Source organism: Gracilinanus agilis, chromosome 5 (assembly GCF_016433145.1).
Source record: "Gracilinanus agilis isolate LMUSP501 chromosome 5, AgileGrace, whole genome shotgun sequence".
Classification (NCBI taxonomy): Eukaryota; Metazoa; Chordata; class Mammalia; order Didelphimorphia; family Didelphidae; genus Gracilinanus; species Gracilinanus agilis.
In genome coordinates this window covers 202,752,712-202,759,097 of record NC_058134.1, presented here as the reverse complement: position 1 = coordinate 202,759,097, position 6,386 = coordinate 202,752,712, and the positions used below count along the sequence as shown (strand labels likewise).

Sequence of the window (6,386 nt, the reverse complement as noted above, 5' to 3'; positions counted from 1 at the left end):
CATGCACACACACACACACACACACACACACACACACACACACACACACACACACCTCCTTTTCTCTCCCTCCCCTTGCCCCCTGTCTCTATCTCTGTCTGTCTGTTTCCACACTTTTTCTCTCTGTCTCTCTTCCTTTTGGAAAACTTCAAATGCTTCCCTTTTATGGAATGTTCATCTTTTGAAATTGATGATTAAGTTCTGATTGCAGAATGTCATTTTAGATTGTTTCTTGAGCTCCTTTGCTTTTGGGAATATCCATCCATTCTCTTCTGTAGGCTTTTTTTATGGGTTATTCTCATGTTATTGGTTTCAGGTTATTCTAATTTTCTTTCCTTTATTGTGAAATTCTTTCTCCTGATCACTTGCAGATTTTTTTTTGTAATTAATATTGTTAAATCTAGCCACTATGTGCCTTGGAATTGAAAATATAAGGGACATTTTTCTGGAGCCTATCTGTGGATTCTCATAATTGTTGCTTTATTTTCTGTATTCAGAAGTTTTGAGCAGTTTTCTTCTATTATTAAAAAAACAACCCTTACCTTCCATCTTAAAATCAATACTATGCATTTGTTCTAGGGCAGAACCAGAGGTAAAAGCTAGGAAGTGGGGGACTTTCCTAGGGTCATACATCTAGGAAGTGTGTGAAGCCAGATTTGAACTTAGGATCTCCCATCTCTGGGCCTGGCTCTCAATCCACTGAGCCACTTAGCTGCCTCCTCTTTTATTATTTCTTACACCATGATATTCATGTTTTTTGACTTGCCATATTTTTCTAGGAAGTTTGTAATCCTTGAGTTGTCTCTACATATCATGTCTTTGAGAACACCAAGTTTTGCTTATATAGAGAACATGGTTTTTTTTACCATTATTGCTTTTTTCTTCATTTCTTTTTCCTCTTCTATTTAGTTTTCTCTCAAAGTTTGAGTTAAAGTCTACTGCTTTTGGAAGATTTAATGGAAAGTAGAATGGATATTCTAGGTAGAGTTTCTGCTATCTTTGGATTCCTAACCTAGGGACCACTGGAGAAAAAAATAAGCATAAATCACTTTCCCTTATTCCTTTCTCCTTCTCCTAACACATGTATTTGCTGGTGCTTTGCAGAGTTGAGTTCTAACATTTGTCACAATAGGACCCGGGGGTAGAGCAGGGATGGAAACCCTGGTAAGGGTTGCAGCAACAGGGAAATCTCCCAGCAGATTCTAAAGCATAAACCTATGAGCCAATTTTTATGCCCTGTTGAAGTATAGAGGTTCATAGAGGAAGATCAAGAGCAACTAGGAATATGAATGGAGAATTAGCATTTTCCATTGGTAATTTAAAAGGTTGTTAAACCTTGTTGAACTTCTAATTAATCTAATTAGTGGGAAAGACATGAAAAACAATTCAGTTTAAAATAAAAGAGAATGAAATAAGAGTAAAGGAGAGAGGTCCAGACAAAGTACTATAAGAAACCTGAGTTAGGAAAGATCATTTTTACCAAGAAGATACAGGGAGGGAGGCTTCATGGAAGAGGTGGTACCTAAAATATTCTTTGAACGAAGAGACTTCAAAGAATGGAGACTGGAGATTGAGTGCATAAATAGCATGTTCATTGAAGGGATAGATAAGCAAAGGCACACAAATTACAGGATCAAAGATAGAGAGCTAGAAGAAAACTTGGAGATCATCTGGTTCAACCTCATTTGAAAGAGAAGAAAATGAAATCTTCTAACTTGTACAAAGTCACATTGGAACTGTTATAAGGAAAAGTTAAGTTAAGGAGGAAAGTGTGTAAGTTTGCAGAGGGCAGAGGCATGGGCAGCAGAGTGAAAGGTTCTGGAATTCTGCAAGGGAGGGCTGAGCTATTACTAAGAGACAGTTGTGTCCTGGAAGAGACTGGCTATTTCCCTGTGGCTATTTTTCGACTTTAGCTTTCCATCCTACCTGCTGCTTTGTTATCCTGTTTCCCTGCTGGCTAGTTGATATCTGCTGAGTTCCTGGTAATCCTGAGACATCTGGCATCTGATTGTGAGACCAGGCCTGGATCCTTTTGACCTCAAGGGTTCTCAGATTCACTGAGCCAATTTTCAAAAATTTTAAATAGAGATCTTAAAAGTATAACATTCAAAGAATGCAAATTGGTGCATTTTGTAGATAATATTCTCCTTGCATCTCCAAATGCAAAAGTGTGTCTTAGAGATAGCAGAATTCTTTTGTTGGAATTGTACAAGTATGGGCATAAGATCTCTAAGGCAAAAATGCAGTGGGTTTTGCCTAGAGTGCAATATCTAGGTTTTGTGTTAGCAGACGCTTCGTATCACACAGAAGAGAATAGCTGATATCAAGAAACTGATTGCTCCAAAGACCAAAAAGCAGCTCAGAGCTGTTCTTGGAACAACTGGGTTCTATAGAGAGTGGATACCTGATTACAGTGAGATAACCAAATATCTTACAGATTTGACTAGGAACATAGAACCTGAACCTCTGAAACTTAAGCCTGAACATCTGCAAGCCCTAGCAAAGCTTAAATAAGCCATTTTATCTGCTTCTGTTTTGGGTATTCCAGACTATTCAAAACCATTCCAATTGTTTGTTAATGAGACCAAGGGAATTGCTTCTGATGTCCTAACAAAGACTTTGGGACAAAGTTATTGTCCTATTGGGTATTATAGTTGTCAGCTTGATCCAATAGCTGCAAGTACTGTACCTTGTCTAAGGGGGGTAGCTGCTGCTGCTGTGTTAGTCCAGAAGTCAGCTGATTTAGTTTTGGGGGATGTCCATTGACTGTATACTGTTCACATCAAATAGAAGCACTACTGAGAAAATTTTGTACTCAAGCTTATTCAGATCAAATAATTTCTAAGTATGAAATTATTCTCCTGGGTAGTGAGAACAGCCAGTTGAGAGGAGGTATAGTGTATTAAATTCAGCTATACTTCTTCCTGATTTACCAAAGAATGTAATGAACCATTACATCCATAGATGATTTGGTGGACATGCCTAGGATGGATTTGAAAAGACACTCCTATTGAAAAATCTAGACTTGTTTTTGTTCACTGATGATTCTTCATATTTGTATAAGGGAATTCATTGTACTGGTGCTGTAGTAGTCACAGAATTTGAGACTTTGTGGTTTGACTCATTACCTGGAAATATTAGTGCTCAGGGAGCAGAGATAGTGGCATTGAAGGAAGCCTGTCGTCTAGCTGATGGTAAAAGTGCTAATATCTGTACAGACTCTTGGTGTGCTTTTTCAGTATGTCATGCAACAGTAAAAATCTGGAAATAGCGAAGTTTTATTACTGCATCAGGAAAACCAATTGCACATGCAGAAATAATAACTGAGTTGTTGAATACTATCCAGAAAACAAAACAGCTACCAAAACAGCTAGTGGTAATCCATTGCAGAAGTCATATTTGTGGTAGAGACTCAGTTTCTAAAGGAAATCATAGAGCTGATGCAACTGCAAAGTAAGCAGCCCAAAATGCTCCAGTGTGTGTTATGAATCTGTCAACTATTGAGTCTGCTGATTTACAAAAAGCTTATGTAGATTCAGAGATTCAAAAATGGAAGGAGAAGATTGGAGCTAGGAAAGAACATGGTATATAGGTTGCAGATACTGGGAAATCTCTTACCAAAAGATTTTTATACTTATTTGTGTCAAGCAATTCATAAGAAAAGGTCATTTTGATGCACAAGCACTAATGGATTCTGTTAAAAGATAATGGGTAGCACCAGGAATAAGTATTGTTGCAAATAGGATCTGTAGTAATTATTCTGTTTGCCAAAAATTCAGTCAAGGTGCATTCTGAAAGAAAGGCTTAGGTGGTAAACCTTTGGCATACTGCTCATTCAAGAATTTGCAAATTGATTACATAGGCATGCCAAAAGCTGGAAGATTCAAGTTTTGTCTTGTAATTGTAGATAGATTAACAAAGTGGCCTGAAGCATTTCCATCTACTACAAATACAGCTAACTTTGCAGGGAAAATGTTGTTTAGGGAAATTGTTCCTAGATTTGGTGCTCCAACTACCATAGATTTGGATAAAGGATCTTTTTATGCAAGATATTCTGAAAAGAGTCTATGAGAATCTCAGAATAACACCCAAGTTTCATGTTCCTTATCATCCACAAAGTTCAGGTCAAGTGGAGTGTTTGGATAGGGAACTCAAAACTATGGTGGGGAAAATTTGTGCTGAAACTCATCTAAAATGGCCAGATAGTCTTCCCATGGCTTTGTTTTTCCTGTGTATAAGACCTAGAGCAGATTTGCTTATGAAATACTCTTTGGACATGCTCCATTGCAAGCAAAAAATTCTAAGGCTGTCTATGCATCTCTCTTAGGGGGAGATTGCCAAATTGCTTCATATTTAGTTTCTTTACAACAAAGGCTTAGAGAACTGCATGATATGGGAGTATTGATCCAATCTGGTCCATTAGATTATTCTCTCCATAATTTTCAACCAGGTGATATGGTATATGTGAACATCAGCTACACAAGAGAGGTGAGTTGGTCCTCATACTGTTGTGTTAATTTCACATTCATCAGTGAAAATATTAGGAAGAGATTCTTGGTTTCATTGTTCTCATGTAAAATTAGCTAATAGAATTGATGATGAGAGTGTAGAAATATTTAGATAGAAGGATAAATTGCAGAAGGAGAAGAAGAAGGAGGAGGAGGAGGAGGAGAAGGAGGAGGAGTTGGAGAATAACTGTGAAGCAGAAAGCTGAGATTTTATCAGGGAAATTGAATCTGCAGTCAAAAAGATCAGTAAGAAGAGGACCATTCTAGTGGAATAGGACATTCTGGTGGAAGAGGACATTCCTGTTGAACAGAAAGATCCAGAGACAATGATAGACATTGTGCAGAGTCTGAAGGACTTGTAGCTGATAAGCAGATAAAGTCTTTAAAGAAAATGTCAATGAAGAGGATCAAGTGATTGATGGACAAATGTTTGTGAAAATTTTGTAATGTAACATAGCATATTTTCATAATGCATTCAACAGTACATGTTATTGCCATGAACTGTGAAGAAAAGAAGATTTCTTCAAACAAGAGGAGAAGATGGAGGATCTGGGTTTTGGTAGGTATGTTGTGTCATGTTTCTGTTGTATACAACATATCCTAACAAAACATATACATAAATAAAAATATACATATACAACAACATATACATACAACAAAAAATCCTAACACAACATATACACAAAAACATAAACATAAACATCGTTAGGATACATTGGTTCAAGTAGTGAATCAATGAATAGTTATTTGGTATAGAGTTTATTTACATAAGAGTGTCCATGTAGATAGATGGATACTGTTTAGATTTTAGATAGCTTAGAAATAGTAGTAGTATAAGTAGATAGGGTTAGTTTTAGGAGATTTCATTAAGACAGGATATCTGAATTTCTGTTTTGATAATATTAGGAGGTATATAGGGATGTAGTTAGATTAGAGTTTAGGGTTGATAAGTTAAGGGTAGGTTACTGAATTACATTAAAACATACATTACAACATTCATTACATATTACATATAACATATTACATATCACAATATATGTAAATAGATATGTAAACATGAAAACAAATGTGTAAATAGATAAATAGAAACAAACATAAACACATATAGGTAAATAGATATGTAAAATAAACACATAAAGTGTATTATAGTTAGGACTGATAAAATTGTATTATCGTGTATACATATGCATATATGTAACTCGTATAACTATGGTATAAATGTAGTATATGTGTATGTATTGTATATATGTATGATATGTATATGTGTATATATGTAGAACTTATGTATGTAGTTAATATTTGATACTGATTAAATTCTTTACATTAGGTAGTTAGATGCACGGTTCTATGTAAAAGTTCAGTTTTGTGTAATAAAAATAAGCTTTTAATTTAGAATAGGATTGTTTTGAATATTCACCTACTTTTGAATGTATTTTGCATAAGTAAGTTTTGATGGATTTTTTGTAAAAACTTATGCAATGTTTTGTTTATTGTACTTTTTCTAAATTTTCTGAGTTTTCTGTTTAAAACATTATAATAGTTTGATAGTGATAGGACTTTTTCTGTATTCGTTTATGAAACTAGTATTTTTATGACTTTAGTGTTTTGTATGAAGTTTTGTGTTTGTATTTCTAGTTTGATGTTTACTTGCTTATTTGCTTTAGCAAATGTTTGCTTTGTATTTTGAACTTTGTAACTGTTCATTGTATAATTTTCCCCTTTTCTTTTCCTTGATTTGAATCCCTAGAATAAGGTATTGTTAGATAGGATAAGATAAGTGAGTGCAGACTTTTTATTATTTTGGGTAAGATTTAGTTTAGGTGGGATATAAGTTTGTTGGTGCACACATGCCAAAACATTGTTTTTAACACTATTTTG

The 6,386-nt window shown here is 35.1% G+C and overlaps 1 protein-coding gene across 1 annotated transcript in view; it reads left to right on the top strand.

Moving 5' to 3' along the window:
• DYRK4 (dual specificity tyrosine phosphorylation regulated kinase 4) overlaps positions 1-6,386 on the top strand; it is a 41,908-nt gene that overhangs the window by 10,382 nt on the left and 25,140 nt on the right. The gene's annotated exons all lie outside the window — the stretch shown is intronic.